Below are 13,162 nucleotides of genomic sequence, written 5' to 3'. Positions count from 1 at the left end.
TACACACCCGGCAGGATTCTGATACACTGTGAAAACACCATACACACCTGGCAGGATCCTGATACACTGTGAAAACTCCATAAACACCTGGCAAGATCCTGATACACTGTGAAACCCCATACTCACCTGGCAGGATCCTATTAAGTTGTGGAAACCCCATACACATCTGGCAGGATCCTGATACACTGTGAAAACCCCATACACACCTGGCATATCCTGATACACTGTGAAACCCCATACACACCTGGCAGGATCCTGATACACTGTGAAAACTCCATAAACACCTGGCAAGATCCTGATACACTGTGAAACCCCATACTCACCTGGCAGGATCCTATTAAGTTGTGGAAACCCCATACACATCTGGCAGGATCCTGATACACTGTGAAAACCCCATACACACCTGGCATATCCTGATACACTGTGAAACCCCATACACACCTGGCAGGATCCTGATACATTGTGAAAACCCCATGCACACCTGGAAGGATCCTGAAACACTGTGAAAACCCCATACACACCTGGCAGAATACTGTTACACAGTGAAAAGCCCATACACATCTGGCAGGATCCTGATACACTGTGAAAACACCATACACACCTGGCAGGATCCGGATACACTGTGAAAACCCCATACACACCTGGCAGGAACCTGATACACTGTGAAAACCCCATACACACCCGGCAGGATTCTGATACACTGTGAAAACACCATACACACCTGGCAGGATCCTGATACACTGTGAAAACTCCATAAACACCTGGCAAGATCCTGATACACTGTGAAAACCCATACTCACCTGGCAGGATCCTATTAAGTTGTGGAAACCCCATACACATCTGGCAGGATCCTGATACACTGTGAAAACCCCATACACACCTGGCATATCCTGATACACTGTGAAACCCCATACACACCTGGCAGGATCCTGATACACTGTGAAAACTCCATAAACACCTGGCAAGATCCTGATACACTGTGAAACCCCATACTCACCTGGCAGGATCCTATTAAGTTGTGGAAACCCCATACACATCTGGCAGGATCCTGATACACTGTGAAAACCCCATACACACCTGGCATATCCTGATACACTGTGAAACCCCATACACACCTGGCAGGATCCTGATACATTGTGAAAACCCCATGCACACCTGGAAGGATCCTGAAACACTGTGAAAACCCCATACACACCTGGCAGAATACTGTTACACAGTGAAAAGCCCATACACATCTGGCAGGATCCTGATACACTGTGAAAACACCATACACACCTGGCAGGATCCGGATACACTGTGAAAACCCCATACACACCTGGCAGGAACCTGATACACTGTGAAAACCCCATACACACCCGGCAGGATTCTGATACACTGTGAAAACACCATACACACCTGGCAGGATCCTGATACACTGTGAAAACTCCATAAACACCTGGCAAGATCCTGATACACTGTGAAAACCCATACTCACCTGGCAGGATCCTATTAAGTTGTGGAAACCCCATACACATCTGGCAGGATCCTGATACACTGTGAAAACCCCATACACACCTGGCATATCCTGATACACTGTGAAACCCCATACACACCTGGCAGGATCCTGATACATTGTGAAAACCCCAGACACACCTGGCAGGATCCGGATAAACTGTGAAAACCACATACACACCTGGCAGGATCCTGATAAAGTGTGAAACCCCATACACACCTGGCAGGATCCTGATACACTGCGAAAACCCCAGACAAACCTGGCAGGATCCTGATACACTGTGAAAACCCCATACACACCTGGCAGGATCCAGATACACTGTGAAAACCCATAGAAACCTGGCAGGATCCTGATACACTGTGAAAACCCCATACACACCTGGCAGGATCCTGATACACTGGGAAAACCCCATACACACCTGGCAGACCCTGATCCACTGTGAAAACCCCATACAACCTGGCAGGATCCTGATCCACTGTGAAACACCATACACACCAACAGGTTCCTGATGCAATGTGAAACCACAAACACACCTGGCAGGATCCTGTTACATTGTGGAAACCCCATGCACATCTGGAAGGATCCTGATACACTATGAAAACCCCATTCACACCTGGCAGGATCCTGATTCACTGTGAAACCTCATACACACCTGGCAGGATCCTGATACATTGTGAAAACCCCGTACATACCTGGCAGATCCTGATACACTGTGACAACCCCATACACACCTGGCAGGATCCTGATACACAGTGAAAACCCCATACACAACTGGCAGGATCCTGATTAACTGTGAAAACAACATACACACCTGGCAAGATCCTGATAAACTGTGAAACCCCATACACACTTGGCAGCATCCTGATACACTGTGAAAATCCCATACACTACTGGCAGATTCTGATACGCTGTGAAAACCCCATACACACCTGGCAGATCCTGATACACTGTGAAAAACCCATACACACCTCGCAGGATCCTGATACACTATGAAAACCCATACACACCTGGCAGGATCCTGATACACTGTGAAACCCCATACACACCTGGCAGGATCCTGATCCACAGTGAAATCCCATTCACATCTGGCAGGATCCTGATACACTGTGAAACCCCATACACACCTGGCAGGATCCTGATCCACTGTGAAACCCCGTTCACATTTGGCAGGATCCTGATACACTGTGAAACACCATAAACACCTGGCAGGATCCTGATCCACTGTGAAACGCCCATACACACCTGGAAGGATCCTGATACTCTGTGAAAACACCATTCACACCTGGCAGGATCCGGATCCACTGTGAATACCCCATGCAGACCAGGCAGCATCCTGATACACTGTGAAAACCCCATACACACCTGGCAGGATCCTGATCCAATGTGAAACCCCATACACACCTGGCAGGATCCTGATACACTGCGAAAACAAATACACACCTGGCAGGATCCTGATCCACTGTGAAACCCCATACACACCTGGCAGGATCCTGATACACTGTGAAACCCCATACACACCTGGCAGGACCCTGATACACTGTGAAACCCCATACACACCTGGCAGGATCCTGATACACTGTGAAAACCCCATACACACCTGGCCGATCCTGATACACTCTGAAAACCCCATACACACCTGGCAGGACCCTGATACACTGTGAAAACCCCAAACACACCTGGCAAGATCCAGATCCACAGTGAAACCCCATTCACATCTGGCAGGATCCTGATACACTGTGAAACCGCATACACACCTGGCAGGATCCTGATCCACTGTGAAACCCCGTTCACATTTGGCAGGATCCTGATATACTGTGAAACGCCATAAACACCTGGCAGGGTCCTGATCCACTGTGAAACCCCCATACACAACTGGAAGGATCCTGATACACTGTGAAAACGCCATTCACACCTGGCAGGATCCTGATCCACTGTGAAACCCCGTTCACATTTGGCAGCATCCTGATACACTGTGAAACCCCATACACACCTGGCAGGATCTTGATACTCTGTGAAACCCCAGACACATCTGGCAGGATCCTGATGCACTGTGAAAACCCCATACACACCTGGCAGATCCTGATACACTGTGAATACCCCATACACACCTGGCAGGATCCTGATGCGCTGTGAAAACCCCATGTACACCAGGCAGGATCCTGATACACAGTGAAACCCCATACACTGCTGGCAGGATCCTGATGCACTGTGAAACCCCATACACACCTGGCAGGATCCTGATACACTGTGAAAAACCCATACACACCTGGCAGGATACTGATAAATTGTGAAAACCCCATACACACCTAGCAGGATCCTGATACACTGTGAAAACCCCATACATACCTGGCAGGATCCTGATACACTGTGAAAACCCATACAAAGCTGGCAGGATCCTGATCCACTGTGAAAACCCCATACACACCTGGCAGGATCCTGATCCACTGTGAAACCCCCATACATAGCTGGCAGGATCCTGTTCCACTTTGAAACCCCATACACACCTGGCAGGACACTGATATACTGTAAAACCCCTTAAACACCTGGCAGGATCCTGAATCACTGTGTAAACCCCATACATACCGGGCAGGATCCTGATACAGTGTGAAAACCCCATACACACCTGGCAGGATCCTGATCCACTGTGAAACCCCATACACACCTGGCAGGTTCCTGATGCACTGTGAAAACACAAACACACCTGGCAGGATCCTGTTACATTGTGGAAACCCCATGCACATCTTGCAGGATCCTGATACACTGTGAAAACCCCATTCACACCTGGCAGGATCCTGATCCACTGTGAAACCTCATACACACCTGGCAGGATCCTGATACATTGTGAAATCCCCATACACACCTGGCAGGATCCTGCTACACTGTGGAACCCCCATACACACCTGGAAGGATCCTGATACGCTGTGAAACCCCGTTCACATTTGGCATGATCTTGATACACTGTGAAACCCCAGACACATCTGGCAGGATTTTGATGCCCTTTGAAAACCCCATACACACCTGGCAGATCCTGATACACTGTGAAACCCCATACACACCTGGCAGGAAAATGATACACTGTGAAAACCACATACACACCTGGCAGGATTCTGACACACTGTGAAAACCCCATACACACATGGCAGGAACCTGATATTTTGTGAAAACCCCATACACACCTGGCAGGACACTGATACACTGTGAAAGCCCCATACACACCTGGCAGGATCCTGATACACTGTCAAAACCCCATACACACCTGGCAGGGCACTGATACACTGTGAGAACCCCATACACCCCTGGCAGGATCCTGATACACTGTGAAAACCCCATACACACATGACAGGACCCTGATACACTGTGAAAAACCCATAAACACCTGGCAGGATCCTGACACACTGTGAAAACCCCATATACACCTGGCAGGATCCTGAAACACTGAGAAAACCCCAGACACACCTGGCAGGATCCTGCTACACTGTGAAAACCCCATCCACACCTGTCAGAATACTGTTGCACAGTGAAAACCCCATACATACCTGGCAGGATCCTGATACACTGTGAAAACACCAAACACACCTGGCAGTCTACTGATATTTTCTGTGAAAACCCCATGCACACCTGGAAGGATCCTGAAACACTGTGAAAACCCCATACACACCTGGCCGGATCCTGATCCAATGTGAAACCCCCATACACAGCTGGCAGGATCCTGTTCCACTTTGAAACCCCATACACACCTGGCAGGACACTGATATACTGTAAAACCCCTTAAACACCTGGCAGGATCCTGATACACTGTGAAAACCCCATACACACCGGGCCGGATCCTGATACAGTGTGAAACCCCATACACACCCGGCAGGATCCTGATCCACTGTGAAAACCCCATACATACCTGGCAGGATCCTGATACACTGTGAAAACCCCATACACACCTGGCAGGATCCTGATCCACTGTGAAACCCCATACACACCTGGCAGGTTCCTGATGCACTGTGAATCCACAAACACACCTGGCAGGATCCTTTTATATTGTGGAAACCCCATGCACATCTTGCAGGATACTGATACACTGTGAAAACCCCATTCACACCTGGCAGGATCCTGATCCACTGTGAAACCTCATACACACCTGGCAGGATCCTGATACATTGTGAAATCCCCATACACACCTGGCAGGATCCTGCTACACTGTGGAACCCCCATACACACCTGGAAGGATCCTGATACACTGTGAAACCCCGTTCACATTTGGCATGATCTTGATACACTGTGAAACCCCAGACACATCTGGCAGGATTTTGATGCCCTTTGAAAACCCCATACACACCTGGCAGATCCTGATACACTGTGAAACCCCATACACACCTGGCAGGAAACTGATACACTGTGAAAACCCCATACACACCTGGCAGGATCCGGACACACTGTGAAAACCCCATACACACCTGGCAGGAACCTGATATTTTGTGAAAACCCCATACACACCTGGCAGGACACTGATACACTGTGAAAGCCCCATACACACCTGGCAGGATCCTGATACACTGTCAAAACCCCATACACACCTGGCAGGGCACTGATACACTGTGAGAACCCCATACACACTTGGCAGGATCCTGATACACTGTGAAAACCCCATACACACATGACAGGACCCTGATACACTGTGAAAAACCCATAAACACCTGGCAGGATCCTGATACACTGTGAAAACCCCATACACACCTGGCAGGATCCTGAAACACTGAGAAAACCCCAGACACACCTGGCAGGATCCTGCTACGCTGTGAAAACCCCATCCACACCTGGCAGAATACTGTTGCACAGTGAAAACCCCATACACACCTGGCAGGATCCTGATACACTGTGAAAACACCAACACACAAACCCCATGCACACCTGGAAGTATCCTGAAACACTGTGAAAACCCCATACACACCTGGCAGAATACTGTTACACAGTGAAAACCCCATACACATCTGGCAGGATCCTGATACACTGTGAAAACACCATACACACCTGGCAGGATCATGATACACTGTGAACACCCCATACACACCTGGCAGGAACCTGATACACAGTGAAAACCCCATACACACCCGGCAGGATCCTGATACACTGTGAAAACACCATACACACCTGGCAGTGTCCTGATACACTGTGAAAACACCATACACACCTGGCAGGATCCGGATAAACTGTGAAAACCACATACACATCTGGCAGGATCCTGATAAAGTGTGAAACCCCATACACACCTGGCAGGATCCTGATACACTGCGAAAACCCCAGACACACCAGGTAGGATCCTGATACACTGTGAAAACCCCATACACACCTGGCAGATCCTGATAAACTGTGAAACTCCATACACACCTGGCAGGATCCAGATACACTGTGAAAACCCATACACACCTGGCAGGATCCTGATACACTGTGAAAACACCATACACACCTGGCAGGATCCTGATACACTGGGAAAGCCCCACACACACCTGGCAGACCCTGATCCACTGTGAAAACCCCATGCAACCTGGCAGGACCCTGATAAAGTGTGAAAACCAGATACACAACTGGCAGGATCTTGATAAACTGTGAAAACCCCATACACACCTGGCAGGATCCTGATAAACTGTTAAAACCCCATACACACATGGCAGGTTCCTGATCCACTGTGAAAACCCCAGACACAGCTGGCAGCATCCTGATAAACTGTGAAAACCCCATGCACGCCTGGCAGGATCCTGATCCACTGTGAAACCCCAAGCACACATGGCAGGACCCTGATCCACTGTGAAAACCCCATACATATCTGGAAAAATCCTGATACACCGTGAAACCCCATGCACACCTGGCAGGATCCTGATCCACTGTAAAACCCCATACACACCAACAGGTTCCTGATGCACTGTGAAACCACAAACACACCTGGCAGGATCCTGTTACATTGTGGAAACCCCATGCACATCTGGCAGGATACTGATACACTATGAAAACCCCATTCACACCTGGTAGGATCCTGATTCACTGTGAAACCTCATACACACCTGGCAGGATCCTGATACATTGTGAAATCCCCATACACACCGGGCAGGATCCTGATACACTGTGAAAACCCTGTACATACCTGGCAGATCCTGATACACTGAGAAAACCCCATACACACCTGGCAGGATCATGATACACAGTGAAAACCCCATACACAACTGGCAGGATCCTGATTAACTGTGATAACAACTGACACACCTGGCAAGATCCTGCTAAACTGTGAAACCCCATCCACACCTGGCAGAATACTGTTGAACAGTGAAAAACCCATACACACCTGGCAGGATCCTGATACACTGTGAAAACACCATACACACCTGGCAGGATCCTGATACACTGTGAAAACCCCATACACATCTGGCAGGAACCTGACACACTGTGAAATCCCCATACACACCGGGCAGGATCCTGATACACTGTGAAAACCCTGTACATACCTGGAAGATCCTGATACACTGTGAAAAACCCATACACACCTGGCAGGATCCTGATACACAGTGAAAACCCCATACACAACTGGCAGGATCCTGATTAACTGTGAAAACAACTGACACACCTGGCAAGATCCTGCTAAACTGTGAAACCCCATCCACACCTGGCAGAATACTGTTGAACAGTGAAAAACCCATACACACCTGGCAGGATCCTGAAACACTGTGAAAACACCAAACACACCTGGCAGTATCCTGATACACTGTGAAAACCCCATGCACACCTGGAAGGATCCTGAAACACTGTGAAAACCCCATACACACCTGGCAGAATACTGTTACACAGTGAAAACCCCATACACATCTGGCAGGATCCTGATACACTGTGAAAACACCATACACACCTGGCAGGATCCTGATACACTGTGAAAACCCCATACACATCTGGCAGGAACCTGATACACTGTGAAAACACCATACACACCTGGCAGGATCCTGATACACTGTGAAAACACCATACACACCTGGCAGGATCCTGATACACTGTGAAAACTCCATACACACCGGGCAAGATCCTGATACACTGTGAAACCCCATACACACCTGGCAGGATCCTATTAAGTTGTGGAAACCCCATACACATCTGGCAGGATCCTGATACACTGTGAAAACCCCATACACACCTGGCATATCCTGATACACTGTGAAACCCCATACACACCTGGCAGGATCCTGATACATTGTGAAAATCCCAGACACACCTGGCAGGATCCGGATAAACTGTGAAAACCACATACACACCTGGCAGAATCCTGATAAAGTGTGAAACCCCATACACACCTGGCAGGATCCTGATACACTGCGAAAACCCCAGACACACCTGGCAGGATCCTGATACACTGTGAAAACCCCATACACACCTGGCAGATTCTGATACACTGTGAAACTCCATACACACTTGGCAGGATCCAGATACACTGTGAAAACCCATAGACACCTGGCAGGATCCTGATACACTGTGAAAACCCCATACACACCTGGCAGGATCCTGATACACTGTGAAAACACCATACACACCTGGCAGGATCCAGATACACTGTGAAAACCCATAGACACCTGGCAGGATCCTGATCCACTGCGAAAACCCCAGACACAGCTGGCAGGATCCTGATAAACTGTGAAAACCCCATACACGCCTGGTAGGATCCTGATCCACTGTGAAACCCCAAACACACATGGCAGGATCCTGATCCACTGTGAAAACCCCATACACACCTGGAAAAATCCTGATACACTGTGAAAACCCCATACACACCTGGCAGGATCCTGATCCACTGTGAAACACCATACACACCAACAGGTTCCTGATGCACTGTGAAACCACAAACACTCCTGGCAGGATCCTGTTACATTGTGGAAACCCCATGCACATCTGGCAGGATCCTGATACACTATGAAAACCCCATTCACACCTGGCAGGATCCTGATTCACTGTGAAACCTCATACACACCTGGCAGGATCCTGATACACTGTGAAAACCCCGTACATACCTGGCAGATCCTGATACACTGTGACAACCCCATACACACCTGGCAGGATCCTGATACACAGTGAAAACCCCATACACATCTGGCACTATCCTGATTAACTGTGAAAACAACATACACACCTGGCAAGATCCTGATAAACTATGAAACCCCATACACACTTGGCAGGATCCTGATACACTGTGAAAATCCCATACTCACCTGGCAGATTCTGATACGCTGTGAAAACCCCATACACACCTGGCAGGATCCGGATACACTGTGAAAACCCTATGCACACCTGGCAGATCCTGATACACTGTGAAATCCCATACACACCTGGCAGGATCCTGATACACTATGAAAACCCATACACACCTGGCAGGATCCTGATGCGCTGTGAAAACCCCATGTACACCAGGCAGGATCCTGATACACAGTGAAACCCCATACACTGCTGGCAGGATCCTGATGCACTGTGAAACCCCATACACACCTGGCAGGATCCTGATACACTGTGAAAACCCCATACACACCTGGCAGGATACTGATAAATTGTGAAAACCCCATACACACCTGGCAGGAACCTGATACACTGTGAAAACCCCATACACACCTGGCAGGATCCTGATACACTATGAAACCCCCACACACAGCTGGCGGGATCCTGAACCACTGTGAAAACCCCATACACACTTGGCAGGATCCTGATACACTGTGAAAACACATACAAAGCTGGCAGGATCCTGATCCACTGTGAAACCCCATACACACCTGGCAGGATCCTGAACCACTGTGAAACCCCCATATACAGCTGGCAGGATCCTGTTCCACTTTGAAACCCCATACACACCTGGCAGGACACTGATATACTGTAAAACCCCTTAAACACCTGGCAGGATCCTGATACACTGTGAAAACCCCATACACACCGGGCAGGATCCTGATACAGTGTGAAAACCCCACACACACCTGGCAGGATCCTGATCCACTGTGAAAACCCCATAAATACCTGGCAGGATCCTGATACACTGTGAAAACCCCATACACACCTGGCAGGATCCTGATCCACTGTGAAACCCCATACACACCTGGCAGGTTCCTGATGCACTGTGAAACCACAAACACACCTGGCAGGATCCTGTTACATTGTGGAAACCACATGCACATCTTGCAGGATCCTGATACACTATGAAAACCCCATTCACACCTGGCAGGATCCTGATCCACTGTGAAACCTCATACACACCTGGCAGGATCCTGATACATTGTGAAATCCCCATACACACCGGGCAGGATCCTGATACACTGTGAAAACCCCGTACATACCTGGCAGATCCTGATACACTGTGAAAACCCCATACACACCTGGCAGGATCCTGATACACAGTGAAAACCCCATACACAACTGGCAGGATCCTGATCAACTGTGAAAACCACATACACACCTGGCAAGATCCTGATAAACTGTTAAACCCCATACACTCTTGGCAGGATCCTGATACACTGCGAAAATCCCATACACTCCTGGCAGATTCTGACACGCTGTGAAAACCCCATACACACCTGGCAGGATCCTGATACACTGTGAAAACCCCATACACACCTGGCAGGATCCTGAAACACTGAGAAAACCGCAGACACACCTGGCAGGATCCTGCTACACTGTGAAAACCCCATCCACACCTGGCAGAATACTGTTGCACAGTGAAAACCCCATACACACCTGGCAGTTTCCTGATACACTGTGAAAACACCAACACACAAACCCCATGCACACCTGGAAGTATCCTGAAACACTGTGAAAACCCGATACCCACCTGGCAGAATACTGTTACACAGTGAAAACCCCATACACATCTGGCAGGATCCTGATACACTGTGAAAACACCATACACACCTGGCAGGATCCTGATACACTGTGAAAACCCCATACACACCTGGCAGGAACCTGATACACTGTGAAAACCCCAGACACACCCGGCAGGATCCTGATACACTGTGAAAACACCATACACACCTGGCAGGATCCTGATACACTGTGAAAACACCATACACACCTGGCAGGATCCGGATAAACTGTGAAAACCACATACACATCTGGCAGGATCCTGATAAAGTGTGAAACCCCATAAACACCTGGCAGGATCCTGATACACTGCGAAAACCAGACACACCAGGTAGGATCCTGATACACTGTGAAAACCCCATACACACCTGGCAGATTCTGATAAACTGTGAAACTCCATACACACCTGGCAGGATCCAGATACACTGTGAAAACCCATACACACCTGGCAGGATCCTGATACACTGTGAAAACCCCATACACACATGGCAGGATCCTGATACACTGGGAAAACCCCATACACACCTGGCAGACCCTGATCCACTGTGAAAACCCCAAACAACCTGGCAGGACCCTGATAAAGTGTGAAAACCCCATACATACCTGGCAGGATCTTGATAAACTGTGAAAACCCCATATACACCTGGCAGGATCCTGATAAACTGTTAAAACCCCATACACACATGGCAGGTTCCTGATCCACTGTGAAAACCCCAGACACAGCTGGCAGCATCCTGATAAACTGTGAAAACCCCATGCACGCCTGGCAGGATCCTGATCCACTGTGAAACCCCAAGCACACATGGCAGGACCCTGATCCACTGTGAAAACCCCATACATACCTGGAAAAATCCTGATACACCGTGAAAACCCCATGCACACCTGGCAGGATCCTGATCCACTGTAAAACCCCATACACACCAACAGGTTCCTGATGCACTGTGAAACCACAAACACACCTGGCAGGATCCTGATACATTGTGAAATCCCCATACACACCGGGCAGGATCCTGATACACTGTGAAAACCCCGTACATACCTGGCAGATCCTGATACACTGTGAAAACCCCATACACACCTGGCAGGATCCTGATACGCAGTGAAAACCCCATACACAACTGGCAGGATCCTGATTAACTGTGAAAACAACTGACACACCTGGCAAGATCCTGCTAAACTGTGAAACCCCATCCACACCTGGCAGAATACTGTTGAACAGTGAAAACCCCATACACACCTGGCAGGATCCTGATACACTGTGAAAACACCAAACACACCCGGCAGTATCCTGATACACTGTGAAAACCCCATGCACACCTGGAAGGATCCTGAAACACTGTGAAAACCCCATACACACCTGGCAGAATACTGTTACACAGTGAAAACCCCATACACATCTGGCAGGATCCTGATACACTGTGAAAACACCATACACACCTGACAGGATCCTGATACACTGTGAAAACCCCATACACATCTGGCAGGAACCTGATACACTGTGAAAACACCATACACACCTGGCAGGATCCTGATACACTGTGAAAACACCATACACACCTGGCAGGATCCTGATACACTGTGAAAACTCCATACACACCTGGCAAGATCCTGATACACTGTGAAACCCCATACACACCTGGCAGGATCCTATTAAGTTGTGGAAACCCCATACACATCTGGCAGGATCCTGATACACTGTGAAAACCCCATACACACCTGGCATATCCTGATACACTGTGAAACCCCATACACACCTGGCAGGATCCTGATACATTGTGAAAACCCCAGACACACCTGGCAGGATCCGGATAA

This window comes from Heterodontus francisci, unplaced genomic scaffold (assembly GCF_036365525.1).
Source record: "Heterodontus francisci isolate sHetFra1 unplaced genomic scaffold, sHetFra1.hap1 HAP1_SCAFFOLD_72, whole genome shotgun sequence".
Classification (NCBI taxonomy): Eukaryota; Metazoa; Chordata; class Chondrichthyes; order Heterodontiformes; family Heterodontidae; genus Heterodontus; species Heterodontus francisci.
This window is presented reverse-complemented; position numbering follows the sequence as displayed.